The 19,700-nt window shown below is 43.2% G+C and overlaps 1 protein-coding gene across 1 annotated transcript in view; it reads left to right on the top strand.

Moving 5' to 3' along the window:
- Positions 1-6,395: 6,395 nt before the first annotated feature.
- The window catches only part of LOC142663424 (uncharacterized), a 30,761-nt gene continuing 17,456 nt past the window's right edge, over positions 6,396-19,700 (top strand). The window contains exon 1 of the mRNA XM_075842054.1: positions 6,396-6,571. The gene's annotated coding sequence lies outside the window, so the exon portion shown is untranslated. The remainder of the gene's footprint in view (positions 6,572-19,700) is intronic.

The following is a 19,700-nucleotide window of genomic DNA, read 5'->3' on the forward strand; positions in this document are numbered from 1 at the left end:
CTCTGAGTGCCCTAAATCACAGAAGTGTTTTGCCACTGGCAAATCACGTCTCTTTTTGCGAATGGAGTGCCTATGGTTGTTAAAACGCAAGTGGTCGCAAGTGGTTTCACCCACATAAAGCAGTAAACAAGGACACCAAAGAACATATATAACCCACCCAGTATCACAAGTAAGAAATTGTTTGATTTTATGTTGTTTGTGGGTAACAGGATGCTCAAAAAAATTGCCCATTTTTCTAGGTCTGAGGAATGTTTGTTGGTCTGTCGCACGTGTTTTCCCATCTACGTTGTTAACCAATTTGTCCCGTAAATTTTGTGGACGTCTGTATGACATAAGAGGTTTGTTCTTGAATGGCCCAATATGTTTGTAGCTATTTTGTATGATGCCCCAATGTTTATTAACAATTTTCGACACCTCTCCACTTAAATCGTTATATGTGGTAACAAATGGGATACATTCATGTTGTTTGGAAGATTTTGTTTCAGCGAAGGTACCAGCGTTGGAAGAAGATGCAATCTTGTCCCTACACGTACGTAATAATTTCCTGGGATAACCTCTTTGTGAAAAATTAACCACCATCTGATCTAATGTTTGATCTAGTTTGACTCCATCATCGACTACGTGTAGCTCTAAGCATTTGGCTGTGTGGAAGAGACTGTACCATTTTTTTAGGATGGCAACTGTCAACTCTAAGTAACGTGTTGCGATCAGTCTGTTTCGTGTAGAGACTGGTTTGAAATGCATTGTCTGTAATGTCCACCAAAACATCCAAAAATTGAATAGTGGTGTTAGAATATGTAATAGTGAACTGAATATCTGGGTCTATGTGATTCAAAAAAGAATGAAAATCATGTAACGATTCTGCTGTATCCGTCCAGATGAGGAAGATGTCATCTATGTACCGCCACCATCTCAAAACATGCGCGAAATGGTGGGATACATAGATCGACATCTCCTCAATCATGTCCACAAAAATGTTAGCGTAGGTAGGCGCCATGTTGGAGCCCATGGCTGTACCTTTCTCCTGCAAATAAAATTTATTGTCAAAAGAAAAATTATTTGAAGTGAGAATCAAATCCAATAGAGAGATAATCAGTTCACAACATGGTGCACTATATGTAGATGTAACAAGTCTACGCCTAACCGCTTCTATGCCTCTATGGTGTTGAATGGAGGTATAGAGCGACACCACATCGAAGGAGACTAAAAATGCTCCCTGAGGTGGTGTCAGTTGTTTTAATTTAGTGATGAAGTCAGAGGTGTCCCTAATATATGATCTAGTGTTGATGGCAAAATCACGAAGTGTCCTATCAGCAAAGATGGCTATGTTGTTCAATAGAGATCCCCTGCCCGAAAACAAATGGACGCCCTGGGGGCTTGATCAAACTTTTGTGTATCTTGGGCAATAGATATAAATAAGGTGTTTTAGGATGTTCCATGATAAGGAACTTCTTAAGGGCAAGATCTATGAGACCATTATCGTAAGCTTGATCCACTAGGGCTATAATCCTCCTGCTGAAATCAATCTTAGGGTCAGAGGGCAATTCCCTGTATACACTAATATCATGTAGCTGTTTGAATGCTTCCTCCATATAAATGGTAGTACCCATAACCACGACTGCACCACCCTTGTCAGCGGGCTTGATGGTGAGGTCGTGGTTATGGACTAATTCATTAATAGCCAACATTTCGTCCATGGTAAGATTAGGATGTAATAAATCTTTATCATGACAATTTAAACGTAAAACCTCGATATCATTTTTAATCAATGTCACAAAGGTTACAATGGGATGTTCCATGCCTGGTGGCTGGAAATTGCTCTTATTGCGTAATCCAAACATGTCAAGGCTGAAATCGCTGTTGACAATATTAGGATTAGCAGTCCTGTCACAAGTGTTGAACCAAACCTTCAATTTAATGTTCCTGAAGAACTGAAACAAATCCAGCTCCAGCTCAAACCAGTCCATTTGTTGGCTAGGGCAAAACGACAGACCTTAAGATAAAACCTGTATAGATGTTCAAGTAGTGGAAGAGATATTTACCACCGTTTCTGCGGATGAGTCAGTTTGTTGTGTGCATTCCTCATACCTTGTACTCTTGACTTCCTCTGATATCGGGTTCTTCCTTGGTCTGTTAGTCTTTCTGCCCGCTCTCCTGGTCCGTTTTCTGCCATAAGCGAATGGGTGTCACCTAAAAAACTTTCTGTGGTGGGCATCTGTTCCTGATGGTGTGTCGGCTCGTTGGAAAATGGATCCACTTCACGTCTTTTTCGATCTTTTTTCATGGGACCACTGTAATCATGTGTATTCAGCCATGCATAGACACGTCCGGTTTTATAGTCTAGCTGGTCTCGGTACCACTTTATCTTTTTTGTTTCCTCCGTATCAACTTTCAGCCTATCAACAGAGATATGCAATTTTTCCATGTAGATATTGAAATCTTCAACAGAGATCAATTTTTTCAGGGAATCTTCCAATTCCTGTATTTTATTTTTTAGAGTGGATAAGTCTCTTTGTAGGAAATCCATATTGAGTAAAATGACTTCCAATGGATATTTACTGGATAGCTGTTCAAATTTAGACCGAAATTCGTCATTATGTATATACATCGACGGTCTAGACTGCGATCTCATGCCTCGTGGGATCATGCGATTTTTAGAATATTGTCCCAAAGTTAAAAGATGCAATTCAACATTCACAAGACGTTTGGATTCCATTTCCAAATTACGTTTGACATCCCACACTGAAGGTACACTTAGAAAAGACACATCACCTTTTGCTCCGTTAAGTATCCCGGCAATGTCCTCCTCGGTGAACGAAAAGGTGTTGGCTGACGAAATCCCATCAGAAGTAATAAAATATTCCATTTCTTCAATATATATATATATCTCTTAGTGATGTTAAATGAATTATTTGATACAATAAGAAAAATCTTTTTTGCAAAGATAAAGAAAAGTGTTGCGTGCTTTTTTTCTACAGATATGTACTGTATTTTTCGGACTATAAGACGCACCCAGGTTTTAGACAACAGAAAATAGGAAAAAGTGTCATATTTTACTACTTTTACAAAGAAAAAACTATTGTTAAAAAAAATTATTTGTTTGGTTTCACCACATTCTGAGAGCCATAACGTTTATATTTTTTCATCGTTTGAGCGGCGTGAGGGCTTATTTTTTGCTGGACGATTTTTATTAGCACCATTTTTTTGGTACATACGATTTTTTTACCACTTTTTATTTAATTATTTTTAGCGCTATGGTGACCAAAAGAGAAGGATTCTGGGGTTTTAATTTTTTTTTCACGCCGTTCAAGTTGCGAGTCAAATAATGTTATATTGTGATAGTTCGGACTTTTACGGATGCAGCAATACCAAATTTTTTTTTTTTTTACATTGTGCTTGGGGGAAAATGGGGAATGGTGTTTTTTTTTTGTTTTTTGTTTTTTTTTTGTTTTTGTTTTTTTTTACTTTTAATATTTTTTTACACTCCTGAAAATGTATCTAACTTTTTACACATTTTATTAGTTCCTCTAGGGGACACAGTAATACATGGATGAATTACGGAAACAGCATAACTCGCTGAGCTACGCGGTTTCCGTAACTCCCGTAGTAGTGAATGGCAGTTACAGAAGCAGCGTAGCATGCTACGCTGTTTCCGTAACTACTATTCAGCTCTATGGGAGTTATGGACACCGCATAGCTCAGCAAGTTACGCTGTTTCCGTAACATGACCATGTACGCTGTTTTCGTAGCTACCGAGTTCCGGAAACAGCGTAGCTCGCGGTGCTATGCTATTTTCGTAATTCCCATTCACTTCTATGGGAGTTCCGGAAACAGCGTAGATCAGCGAGCACTCTGCTGTATCCCTAACTTAGTAACGAGTAAGCTAGAACAGGGTTTAGGGGGCCCCGTTCTGGAGATAGGTGTGGGACCCGAATCTATCTAACATTTATGACATATCCTGTGGATATGTCATAAATGTCCTTCATGGGAAGACCCCTATAAATGCCGCGGTCACTATTGACCGCGGCATTTAACTAGTTAAATGGCCAGGAACAGCGCCATCACTGTTCCTGGCCGTTAGAGCAGCGTGTCAGCTGTAAAACACAGCTGACACCTGCAGTGTATGAAGCGGCCTAGCACATGAGCCTGCTCCGCTCCAAACATCATCCCCTCCCCGCTCCATGATGTGCCGACATCCTGGGTCGGGAACTGGTTAAGTAAGAAGTGGTAAGGGGGCCTGGCGCTGCCGGGTCCCTTGACTGCCGACTATAAGACGCAGGGACTTTTTAGAAAGATTTGTTCTTGCTAAAAACTGCGTCTTAAGGTGGGAATGAGTCTCCAGGGGTTGTGTTCTCTCTAGATACATATAAGGCATTTGACTCGGTTGAGTGGCGCTATTTATGGATGCTTCTATCCAGGTTAAATTTTGGTCCAAGGTTTCTGGCTCTTGTTCGTCTCCTATATGAAGGGCCTAGTGCTAGGGTGAGAACGAATCTGGATATATCTGACTCCTTTTTATTGGGACGTGGTACCAGTCAGGGCAGCCCACTTTCTTTATTTGCCCTTGCCATCGAACCCCTGGCAGTGGCTATCTGCCATTCCTCTGATATACATGGTATCATGAGAGGCCGCATAACGTGAAAAATATCTTTATACGCAGATGACACTTTGGTGTACTTGGCGGATCATGGTCCTTCCTTGGCTTCTCTCTTTGAGCTGATTGATACATTTGGTAGTTTTTATGGTCTATCGGTAAATTGGGCCAAATCCGTTAGGTTTCCACTTACTCCTGGGTATTGCTCCTGCCAGGACCTCCCTGTACCATTGCAGATAGTCTCCCAATTTACATATTTAGGGATTGAGATCTCCCTTAATCTAACAAGATATGGGGAACTGAACCTTGACCCTTTGGTGGTGGCCACTGAGAGACAGTTGAACACCTGGTGGAACCTTCCGCTGTCACTGTATGGAAGGAGTAGTTTATTTAAGATGATCTATTTACCTAAGTTTTTATACCTATTTCGTGCCCGTCCTATTGTGTTACCAGAAAAATTCTTTAAACAGCTTGATAGTGCACTGCGATTGTTTTATTGGCAGGGTGGCGTTCCTAGGTTCAGCCTGAGTCTATTGCAGGTCCCTAAACGACCAGGGGGGGGGGGGGGGGGTTGGCGGTGCCAAATCTTCATATTTATTATTTAGCTTCTCAACTGGTGATTGCTCAATGGTGGATAGATATAGATCTGAGTAATGCAGCCACTGCACTGGCAGGTGTGATTATGACTTCTTACGAAAGGCTGACAAATTTGCTATACAGATTTAAATCCCTGGGCTGCATGCCACTGCCACTTCGGATGGTGGCTGTAGCCTGGAGGACAGCGCACGCTCTGCTAAAGGTCACTACGGTCCCCTCATACTCACCTAGGACTCCACTATGGAGTAATCCTTGGTTGCCTCCTCTTGAATCACTGCCGGGAGCGGTGATGTAGTCGGGGGCTGGGGTCAAATTCCTGGGTCAGGTATGTAATGCAGATTCTGGCTTTGTATCTTTTTCTGAACTTTAGGAGGGCTATAACATTTCAGGGACATGTTTTTTTCATTATCTCCAGCTACAGCATGCCTGGTGTGCCCATTTTGGCTCTGTCGCCTCAGGTGGGTTTCTCTGGATTAGAGGACCTTATTGGTGCTCCGGACCTCTCAAAGGTCCTCACTCAATTGTACACCTTCATTACATCAATGGGTGCTAGACCCTTTGATAAGGCATTTCTGCGATGGAGGGCTGATGTCCCTAACTCGACAGAGGAGGACTGGCGGGAGGTGGAATCCTCCTTTTTTGATTCAGTGGTGAGTGCCAAGGATTTTCTAATACAGTCTCAGCTTTTGCATAAGATCTATTAGTCTTCAGAGGATGGGGGAATTGACATTGGATAGTTGTTTACGTTGCCAGTCGGAAGTCGGTACCTTTATACATTGTGTCCGGATGTGTGTTCTAGAGCACAGGGATGAATATGTGTGAATGTTCGTTCTGACTCAACTAGGCTCTCGGGGATGATAATTTGACATACCCTGTATATGTTATATAATGAATCTGCTCTCTTGATTGACATTTCTATATGATACTAATGCCTTTCTGAATGTCTTCTGTTTTGTATTAAGTGTATATTGGTACGTGTTTTGTACAACAAAAGTTTTGAAAATAAAGCCTTTTTAAAAAATAAAAAAAAACTGTGTCTTATAGTCCGAATAATACGGTATACATCTTACCAGAATCTGCTGCACGTCTGCCAGTGTCTTTTCTTACTCTGCTCCCCCTCCCCTCTCCATAGACTTGTATGGGCAGCAGCGATTGTGTCTTTCTCTCTCTGCTTACTCTTCCTGCTCCACTCTCTATAGGTTTCTATGGACAGGCTGTGAAGAGACACCCCCCACTTCCTGCATTCGGTCTCCTAGTCTCTATAACTAGGGATGGATTTTGCTTTGACAACAGGGTGGAAAGCAGAATACAGGAAGGGAGACACCTAGTGCCAGTAACTTCAACCAGAATTTGCATGGGTAAAACAACTCAATTTTAACAGTAAGTAAATTACAAAATTAATCTACATCAGTTATACTGTTAGAATAGCATAAATTGTTTGAAAAGTTTCCATTTAAACAAAAAAAATCTTCTGATAAAACATTCCCTTTGAAACTTGCCTATAGCAGGACAGCTAATGAAGTATGTGTGTCCATCACATGACCATGGACAGAATTGTATCCACTGGAAGTAAACAATGAATGTTCCTACTGAATAACAACAAGCAGAGATCTTAAACTGTGAGGAATTAATACAGAAAGTAGTTGGAAAATTGTATAACTTTTTAAAGACGACCTCCAGTGAAAACACAACTTTCCATGTCTGCACCCCCCACCTGGCTGTATACCACGCTCTACACTTCTTTTATATATACTCTACTTACTTTTTTAACTGCTGCCTTGTCTGTTCTATAAAAAAGCCTCCATCTTGATTCTTCGATTTCCCCAGCTTTCTCTTTCTCTCTGCTTTGCTATCAATCCCATGATGCTTCAGCACAGCATCACATGACCAGCTCAAGACCATACCATTTCTGCATGCTGGGGGACACTGTGATTATCATTCTCTCTATATTCTTCTAAATAAGCTGAGAAACCATAAGTATACAGACAGGGAGGCTGCACTATATTCTTCTACACCTGTGTGACAGGAACCTGTCTAAGTATCAGTGGGGGCTGATGATAGAAGTTTATGTCCCCCCCCCCATGCTGAAGCCTGTGATGGGTGACACGTAGATCTCCATAGACCCAAGTAGAGAAAGTAGTCACCGAGCCGGATTCACACTGCTGCTAAGCAACCATCCCGGTCTGATATATAGAGATAAATAACAGGTGAGAGACTGACACATGGAATACCAGAATGCAGCACATGGGAGAGGTCAGTTTTGGCCGGAGTGTCCCTTTAATTATACATAAAATAACATTAATTTTCTGAAACCGGACAACCCCTTTCAGTGAACAGAAGTTATATCACCTGTGGGTGCTAGGGGGATATGGGTTCGGCTCACTTGATCCACTGGAGTCCGGGTCATGATGCAGTAATATGAACACTATAATACTACCAACAGGAACGATGTTGGCGAAACAATCACGTTAACCAACCTGCAAAAGCGGCAGCGGTTTATCAAATATATATAAAATGTGTACGTTTCAAGCCGTTTTTAAGGTGTTTCCGGGCGGAAAATGTTCTGACTTTGTGGATTTAACTCCTTCCCGACATATGACATACAGTTACGTCATAGCCGGGTAGGGGAAGTATGGAGCGGGCTCATGAAGTGAACTCGCTCCATATGATGCTTGTGGGCTGTTTGTTACAGCCGACACTTCAGAGTAACTAGCGGCATCGCGCTCGAGTGCTTTCCTGCTAGTTTAACTCGTTAAATGCTGCGGTCAATACCGACCGCAGCATTTAAATCGTTAGAAAGAGGGGGGCGGCCCCCTCTAACAGCTCATCGCGCCCCCCCCCCCGCAACGCAATCGCGGGGGGCGATGGTTGCTATGGGTGCCTGGGGGCCTAATGAAGACCCCCAGGTCCGCCATCTTTGTACACCTATTAAGCCCTGCCTCTGGACTAATAAAAAAAGTAAAAATGAGTTAAATACAGTTGTTTTTTTTGTGTAAAAATAAAAAATAAAAAAATATTTAAAAAAAAACCTTTTCCCATTTTCCCCCTAGAGCATAGTAAAAAATAATCATAATTGGTATCGCCGCGTCCGTAAAACTCTGAACTATTACAATATATCATTATTTAACCTGCACGGTGAACGGCGTAAAAAAAAAATTTGTAAACGCCAGAATGTCTATTTTTTGGTCACCTCATCTCCCAAAAAAAACTAAATAAAAAAAGTGATCAAACTGTCGCAATGACACCAAAATGGTATTATTAAAAACTACAGCTTATCCCGCAAAGAATAAGCCCTCATACCGCGTAATCGATGGAAAAATAAAAAAGTTATTGCTCTCGGAATTTGGCGACACAAAATACATTTTCTTTTTTACACTTAGGTTTTTACTTGTAAAATATAGAAAAAACTACACATATTTGGTATCGCCGTAATCGTATTGACCCGCAGAATAAAGTTAATATGTTGTTTTAATTGCACAGTGAATTCCGTAAAAACGGCGCGCAAAAAACCATGGAGGAATCGCTGTTTTTTTCATTTTCTATCCCACAAATAATTTTTTTCCCGCAACGAAAAACTAAAACTCGTCCCGTAAAAATCAAGCCCTCATATAACTATATTGAGGGAAAAATAAAGGCGTTATGGCTTCTGGAAGGTGGGGAGGAAAAAACGAAAACGAAAATGAAAATCTGAAAGTTGTTTACGACGGGAAGGGGTTAAATGTTAATAATTATGCACTACAATGTGGCCGCACACACACCACACAGCTCTGCTACATGCACATTATACACACACCGCTCTGCTACATGCACATTATACACACAGCTCCGCTACATGCACATTATACACACAGCTCCGCTACATGCACATTATACACACACAGCTCCGCTACATGCACATTATACACACACAGCTCTGCTACATGCACATTATACACACAGCTCTGCTACATGCACATTATACACACACCGCTCTGCTACATGCACATTATACACACACAGCTCTGCTACATGCACATTATACACACAGCTCTGCTACATGCACATTATACACACACCGCTCAGCTACATGCACATTATACACACACAGCTCTGCTACATGCACATTATACACACAGCTCTGCTACATGCACATTATACACACACAGCTCTGCTACATGCACATTATACACACAGCTCTGCTACATGCACATTATACACACAGCTCCGCTACATGCACATTATACACACACAGCTTTGCTACATGCACATTATACACACACAGCTCTGCTACATGCACATTATACACACACCGCTCTGCTACATGCACATTATACACACACCGCTCTGCTACATGCACATTATACACACAGCTCTGCTACATGCACATTATACACACACCGCTCTGCTACATGCACATTATACACACACAGCTCCGCTACATGCACATTATACACACAGCTCCGCTACATGCACATTATACACACACAGCTCTGCTACATGCACATTATACACACAGCTCCGCTACATGCACATTATACACACACCGCTCCGCTACATGCACATTATACACACAGCTCCGCTACATGCACATTATACACACAGCTCTGCTACATGCACATTATACACACAGCTCTGCTACATGCACATTATACACACACCGCTCCGCTACATGCACATTATACACACAGCTCCGCTACATGCACATTATACACACAGCTCTGCTACATGCACATTATACACACACAGCTCTGCTACATGCACATTATACACACACAGCTCCGCTACATGCACATTATACACACACCGCTCCGCTACATGCACATTATACACACACAGCTCCGCTACATTCACATTATACGCACAGCACTGCTACATGCACATTATACACACACAGCTCTGCTACATGCACATTATACACACACCGCTCTGCTACATGCACATTATACACATAGCTCTGCTACATGCACATTATACACACAGCTCTGCTACATGCACATTATACACACAGCTCTGCTACATGCACATTATACACACAGCTCTGCTACATGCACATTATACACACACAGCTCTGCTACATGCACATTATACACACAGCTCCGCTACATGCACATTATACACACAGCTCCGCTACATGCACATTATACACACAGCTCCGCTACATGCACATTATACACACAGTCTGCTACATTCACATTATACGCACAGCACTGCTACATGCACATTATACACACACAGCTCTGCTACATGCACATTATACACACACAGCTCCGCTACATGCACATTATACACACAGCTCCGCTACATGCACATTATACACACAGCTCCGCTACATGCACATTATACACACAGCTCCGCTACATGCACATTATACACACACAGCTCTGCTACATGCACATTATACACACACAGCTCTGCTACATGCACATTATACGCACACAGCTCCGCTACATGCACATTATACACACAGCTCTGCTACATGCACATTATACACACAGCTCTGCTACATGCACATTATACACACACAGCACTGCTACATGCACATTATACACACAGCTCCGCTACATGCACATTATACACACAGCTCCGCTACATGCACATTATACACACACCGCTCTGCTACATGCACATTATACACACAGCTCTGCTACATGCACATTATACACACAGCTCTGCTACATGCACATTATACACACAGCTCTGCTACATGCACATTATACACACAGCTCTGCTACATGCACATTATACACACAGCTCTGCTACATGCACATTATACACACAGCTCTGCTACATGCACATTATACACACAGCTCTGCTACATGCACATTATACACACACCGCTCTGCTACATGCACATTATACACACACAGCTCCGCTACATGCACATTATACACACAGCTCCGCTACATGCACATTATACACACACAGCTCTGCTACATGCACATTATACACACACAGCTCCGCTACATGCACATTATACACACACCGCTCCGCTACATGCACATTATACACACAGTCTGCTACATTCACATTATACACACAGCACTGCTACATGCACATTATACACACACAGCTCTGCTACATGCACATTGTACACACACCGCTCTGCTACATGCACATTATACACACAGCTCTGCTACATGCACATTATACACACAGCTCTGCTACATGCACATTATACACACAGCTCTGCTACATGCACATTATACACACAGCTCTGCTACATGCACATTATACACACACAGCTCTGCTACATGCATATTATACACACAGCTCCGCTACATGCACATTATACACACAGCTCCGCTACATGCACATTATACACACAGCTCCGCTACATGCACATTATACACACAGCTCCGCTACATGCACATTATACACACAGCTCCGCTACATGCACATTATACACACACAGCTCTGCTACATGCACATTATACACACACAGCTCTGCTACATGCACATTATACGCACACAGCTCCGCTACATGCACATTATACACACAGCTCTGCTACATGCACATTATACACACAGCTCTGCTACATGCACATTATACACACACAGCACTGCTACATGCACATTATACACACAGCTCCGCTACATGCACATTATACACACAGCTCCGCTACATGCACATTATACACACACCGCTCTGCTACATGCACATTATACACACAGCTCTGCTACATGCACATTATACACACAGCTCTGCTACATGCACATTATACACACAGCTCCGCTACATGCACATTATACACACACAGCTCTGCTACATGCACATTATACACACAGCTCCGCTACATGCACATTATACACACAGCTCCGCTACATGCACATTATACACACACCGCTCTGCTACATGCACATTATACACACAGCTCTGCTACATGCACATTATACACACAGCTCTGCTACATGCACATTATACACACACAGCTCTGCTACATGCACATTATACACACACAGCTCTGCTACATGCACATTATACACACAGCTCCGCTACATGCACATTATACACACAGCTCCGCTACATGCACATTATACACACAGCTCCGCTACATGCACATTATACACACACAGCTCTGCTACATGCACATTATACACACACCGCTCTGCTACATGCACATTATACACACACAGCTCTGCTACATGCACATTATACACACAGCTCTGCTACATGCACATTATACACACACAGCTCTGCTACATGCACATTATACACACACAGCTCTGCTACATGCACATTATACACACACAGCTCCGCTACATGCACATTATACACACAGCTCCGCTACATCCACATTATACACACAGCTCTGCTACATGCACATTGCACACACACAGCTCCGCTACATGCACATTATACACACAGCTCTGCTACATGCACATTATACACACAGCTCCGCTACATGCACATTATACACACAGCTCCGCTACATCCACATTATACACACACAGCTCTGCTACATGCACATTATACACACACAGCTCCGCTACATGCACATTATACACACAGCTCTGCTACATGCACATTATACACACACAGCTCCGCTACATGCACATTATACACACAGCTCCGCTACATGCACATTATACACACACAGCTCCGCTACATGCACATTATACACACACAGCTCCGCTACATGCACATTATACACACAGCTCTGCTACATGCACATTATACACACAGCTCCGCTACATGCACATTATACACACAGCTCCGCTACATGCACATTATACACACAGCTCCGCTACATGCACATTATACACACAGCTCTGCTACATGCACATTATACACACAGCTCCGCTACATGCACATTATACACACACCGCTCCGCTACATGCACATTATACACACAGCTCTGCTACATGCACATTATACACACACCGCTCTGCTACATGCACATTATACACACAGCTCTGCTACATGCACATTATACACACAGTTCCGCTACATGCACATTATACACACACAGCTCTGCTACATGCACATTATACACACACCGCTCTGCTACATGCACATTATACACACAGCTCTGCTACATGCACATTATACACACACAGCTCTGCTACATGCACATTATACACACAGCTCTGCTACATGCACATTATACACACACAGCTCTGCTACATGCACATTATACACACAGCTCCGCTACATGCACATTATACACACAGCTCCGCTACATCCACATTATACACACACAGCTCCACTACATGCACATTATACACACACAGCTCCGCTACATGCACATTATACACACAGCTCTGCTACATGCACATTATACACACAGCTCCGCTACATGCACATTATACACACAGCTCTGCTACATGCACATTATACACACACCGCTCTGCTACATGCACATTATACACACACAGCTCTGCTACATGCACATTATACACACACAGCTCTGCTACATGCACATTATACACACAGCTCCGCTGCATGCACATTATACACACAGCTCTGCTACATGCACATTATACACACAGCTCCGCTACATGCACATTATACACACAGCTCTGCTACATGCACATTATACACACACAGCTCCGCTACATGCACATTATACACACACAGCTCTGCTACATGCACATTATACACACAGCTCCGCTACATGCACATTATACACACACAGCTCTGCTACATGCACATTATACACACAGCTCCGCTACATGCACATTATACACACACAGCTCTGCTACATGCACATTATACACACAGCTCCGCTACATGCACATTATACACACACAGCTCTGCTACATGCACATTATACACACACAGCTCTGCTACATGCACATTATACACACAGCTCCGCTACATGCACATTATACACACACTGCTCCGCTACATGCACATTATACACACAGCTCCGCTACATGCACATTATACACACACAGCTCCGCTACATGCACATTATACACACAGCTCTGCTACATGCACATTATACACACAGCTCTGCTACATGCACATTATACACACAGCTCCGCTACATGCACATTATACACACACAGCTCCGCTACATGCACATTATACACACACAGCTCCGCTACATGCACATTATACACACACAGCTCCGCTACATGCACATTATACACACACAGCTCTGCTACATGCACATTATACACACACAGCTCTGCTACATGCACATTATACACACATCTCCGCTACATGCACATTATACACACAGCTCTGCTACATGCACATTATACACACACAGCTCTGCTACATGCACATTATACACACAGCCCCGCTACATGCACATTATACACACAGCCTGCTACATGCACATTATACACACAGCTCCGCTACATGCACATTATACACACAGCTCTGCTACATGCACATTATACACACAGCTCCGCTACATGCACATTATACACACAGCCCCGCTACATGCACATTATACACACACAGCTCCGCTACATGCACATTATACACACACAGCTCTGCTACATGCACATTATACACACACAGCTCTGCTACATGCACATTATACACACATCTCCGCTACATGCACATTATACACACAGCTCTGCTACATGCACATTATACACACACAGCTCTGCTACATGCACATTATACACACAGCCCCGCTACATGCACATTATACACACAGCTCTGCTACATGCACATTATACACACAGCTCCGCTACATGCACATTATACACACAGCTCCGCTACATGCACATTATACACACACAGCTCCGCTACATGCACATTATACACACACAGCTCTGCTACATGCACATTATACACACAGCTCTGCTACATGCACATTATACACACACAGCACTGCTACATGCACATTATACACACACAGCTCTGCTACATTCACATTATACGCACAGCACTGCTACATGCACATTATACGCACAGCACTGCTACATGCACATTATACGCACAGCTCCGCTAGATGCACATTATACGCACAGCACTGCTACATGCACATTATACGCACAGCAGTGCTACATGCACATTATACGCACAGCCCCGCTACATGCACATTATACACACACAGCTCCGCTACATGCACATTATACGCACACAGCTCTGCTACATGCACATTATACGCACACAGCTCTGCTACATGCACATTATACGCACACCGCTCTGCTACATGCACATTATACACACACCGCTCCGCTACATGCACATTATACACACACAGCTCTGCTACATGCACATTATACACACACAGCTCTGCTACATGCACATTATACGCACACAGCTCTGCTACATGCACATTATACACACAGCTCTGCTACATGCACATTATACACACAGCTCTGCTACATGCACATTATACACACAGCTCCGCTACATGCACATTATACACACACAGCTCTGCTACATGCACATTATACACACAGCTCTGCTACATGCACATTATACACACAGCTCCGCTACATGCACATTATACACACAGCTTCTACATGCACATTATACACACATCTTCTACATGCACATTATACACACACAGCTCTGCTACATGCACATTATACGCACACAGCTCTGCTACATGCACATTATACACACAGCTCTGCTACATGCACATTATACACACAGCTCTGCTACATGCACATTATACACACAGCTCCGCTACATGCACATTATACACACACAGCTCCGCTACATGCACATTATACACACAGCTTCTACATGCACATTATACACACATCTTCTACATGCACATTATACACACACAGCTCCACTACATGCACATTATACACACACAGCTCCGCTACATGCACATTATACACACAGCTCTGCTACATGCACATTATACACACAGCTCCGCTACATGCACATTATACACACAGCTTCTACATGCACATTATACACACACAGCTCTGCTACATGCACATTATACACACAGCTCCGCTACATGCACATTATACACACAGCTCTGCTACATGCACATTATACACACAGCTCCGCTACATGCACATTATACACACAGCTCCGCTACATGCACATTATACGCACACAGCTCTGCTACATGCACATTATACGCACACAGCTCTGCTACATGCACATTATACACACACAGCTCTGCTACATGCACATTATACACACACAGCACTGCTACATGCACATTATACACACACAGCTCCGCTACATGCACATTATACACACAGCTCCGCTACATCCACATTATACACACACAGCTCTGCTACATGCACATTATACACACACAGCTCTGCTACATGCACATTATACACACACAGCTCTGCTACATGCACATTATACACACACAGCTCTGCTACATGCACATTATACGCACACAGCTCTGCTACATGCACATTATACGCACACAGCTCCGCTACATGCACATTATACACACACAGCTCTGCTACATGCACATTATACACACACAGCTCTGCTACATGCACATTATACGCACACAGCTCTGCTACATGCACATTATACACACAGCTCTGCTACATGCACATTATACACACAGCTCTGCTACATGCACATTATACACACAGCTCCGCTACATGCACATTATACACACACAGCTCTGCTACATGCACATTATACACACAGCTCTGCTACATGCACATTATACACACAGCTCCGCTGCATGCACATTATACACACAGCTCCGCTACATGCACATTATACACACACAGCTCTGCTACATGCACATTATACACACACAGCTCTGCTACATGCACATTATACACACAGCTCTGCTACATGCACATTATACACACAGCCCCGCTACATGCACATTATACACACAGCTCTGCTACATGCACATTATACACACAGCTCCGCTACATGCACATTATACACACAGCTCCGCTACATGCACATTATACACACACAGCTCCGCTACATGCACATTATACACACACAGCTCTGCTACATGCACATTATACACACAGCTCTGCTACATGCACATTATACACACACAGCACTGCTACATGCACATTATACACACACAGCTCTGCTACATTCACATTATACGCACAGCACTGCTACATGCACATTATACGCACAGCACTGCTACATGCACATTATACGCACAGCTCCGCTACATGCACATTATACGCACAGCACTGCTACATGCACATTATACGCACAGCAGTGCTACATGCACATTATACGCACAGCCCCGCTACATGCACATTATACACACACAGCTCCGCTACATGCACATTATACGCACACAGCTCTGCTACATGCACATTATACGCACACAGCTCTGCTACATGCACATTATACACACACAGCTCTGCTACATGCACATTATACACACACAGCTCTGCTACATGCACATTATACACACACAGCTCTGCTACATGCACATTATACACACACCGCTCCGCTACATGCACATTATACACACACAGCTCTGCTACATGCACATTATACACACACAGCTCTGCTACATGCACATTATACGCACACAGCTCTGCTACATGCACATTATACACACAGCTCTGCTACATGCACATTATACACACAGCTCTGCTACATGCACATTATACACACAGCTCCGCTACATGCACATTATACACACACAGCTCTGCTACATGCACATTATACACACAGCTCTGCTACATGCACATTATACACACAGCTCCGCTACATGCACATTATACACACAGCTTCTACATGCACATTATACACACATCTTCTACATGCACATTATACACACACAGCTCTGCTACATGCACATTATACGCACACAGCTCTGCTACATGCACATTATACACACAGCTCTGCTACATGCACATTATACACACAGCTCTGCTACATGCACATTATACACACAGCTCCGCTACATGCACATTATACACACACAGCTCCGCTACATGCACATTATACACACAGCTTCTACATGCACATTATACACACATCTTCTACATGCACATTATACACACACAGCTCCGCTACATGCACATTATACACACACAGCTCCGCTACATGCACATTATACACACAGCTCTGCTACATGCACATTATACACACAGCTCCGCTACATGCACATTATACACACAGCTTCTACATGCACATTATACACACACAGCTCTGCTACATGCACATTATACACACAGCTCCGCTACATGCACATTATACACACAGCTCTGCTACATGCACATTATACACACAGCTCCGCTACATGCACATTATACACACAGCTTCTACATGCACATTATACACACATCTTCTACATGCACATTATACACACACAGCTCCGCTACATGCACATTATACACACACAGCTCCGCTACATGCACATTATACACACAGCTCTGCTACATGCACATTATACACACAGCTCCGCTACATGCACATTATACACACAGCTCCGCTACATGCACATTATACGCACACAGCTCTGCTACATGCACATTATACGCACACAGCTCTGCTACATGCACATTATACACACACAGCTCTGCTACATGCACATTATACACACACAGCACTGCTACATGCACATTATACACACACAGCTCCGCTACATGCACATTATACACACAGCTCCGCTACATCCACATTATACACACACAGCTCTGCTACATGCACATTATACACACACAGCTCTGCTACATGCACATTATACACACACAGCTCTGCTACATGCACATTATACACACACAGCTCTGCTACATGCACATTATACGCACACAGCTCTGCTACATGCACATTATACGCACACAGCTCCGCTACATGCACATTATACACACACAGCTCTGCTACATGCACATTATACACACACAGCTCTGCTACATGCACATTATACGCACACAGCTCTGCTACATGCACATTATACACACAGCTCTGCTACATGCACATTATACACACAGCTCTGCTACATGCACATTATACACACAGCTCCGCTACATGCACATTATACACACACAGCTCTGCTACATGCACATTATACACACAGCTCTGCTACATGCACATTATACACACAGCTCCGCTGCATGCACATTATACACACAGCTCCGCTACATGCACATTATACACACACAGCTCTGCTACATGCACATTATACACACACAGCTCTGCTACATGCACATTATACACACAGCTCTGCTACATGCACATTATACACACAGCTCCGCTACATGCACATTATACACACACAGCTCTGCTACATGCACATTATACCCACACAGCTTTGCTACATGCACATTATACACACACAGCTCTGCTACATGCACATTATACACACAGTCTGCTACATTCACATTATACGCACAGCACTGCTACATGCACATTATACGCACAGCACTGCTACATGCACATTATACGCACAGCTCTGCTACATGCACATTATACACACAGCTCTGCTACATGCACATTATACGCACAGCTCTGCTACATGCACATTATACACACACAGCTCTGCTACATGCACATTATACACACAGCTCCGCTACATGCACATTATACACACACAGCTCCGCTACATGAACATTATACACACACAGCTCTGCTACATGCACATTATACACACAGCTCTGCTACATGCACATTATACACACACACAGCTCCGCTACA

The sequence above is a fragment of the Rhinoderma darwinii genome, chromosome 11 (assembly GCF_050947455.1).
Source record: "Rhinoderma darwinii isolate aRhiDar2 chromosome 11, aRhiDar2.hap1, whole genome shotgun sequence".
Taxonomy (NCBI): Eukaryota; Metazoa; Chordata; class Amphibia; order Anura; family Rhinodermatidae; genus Rhinoderma; species Rhinoderma darwinii.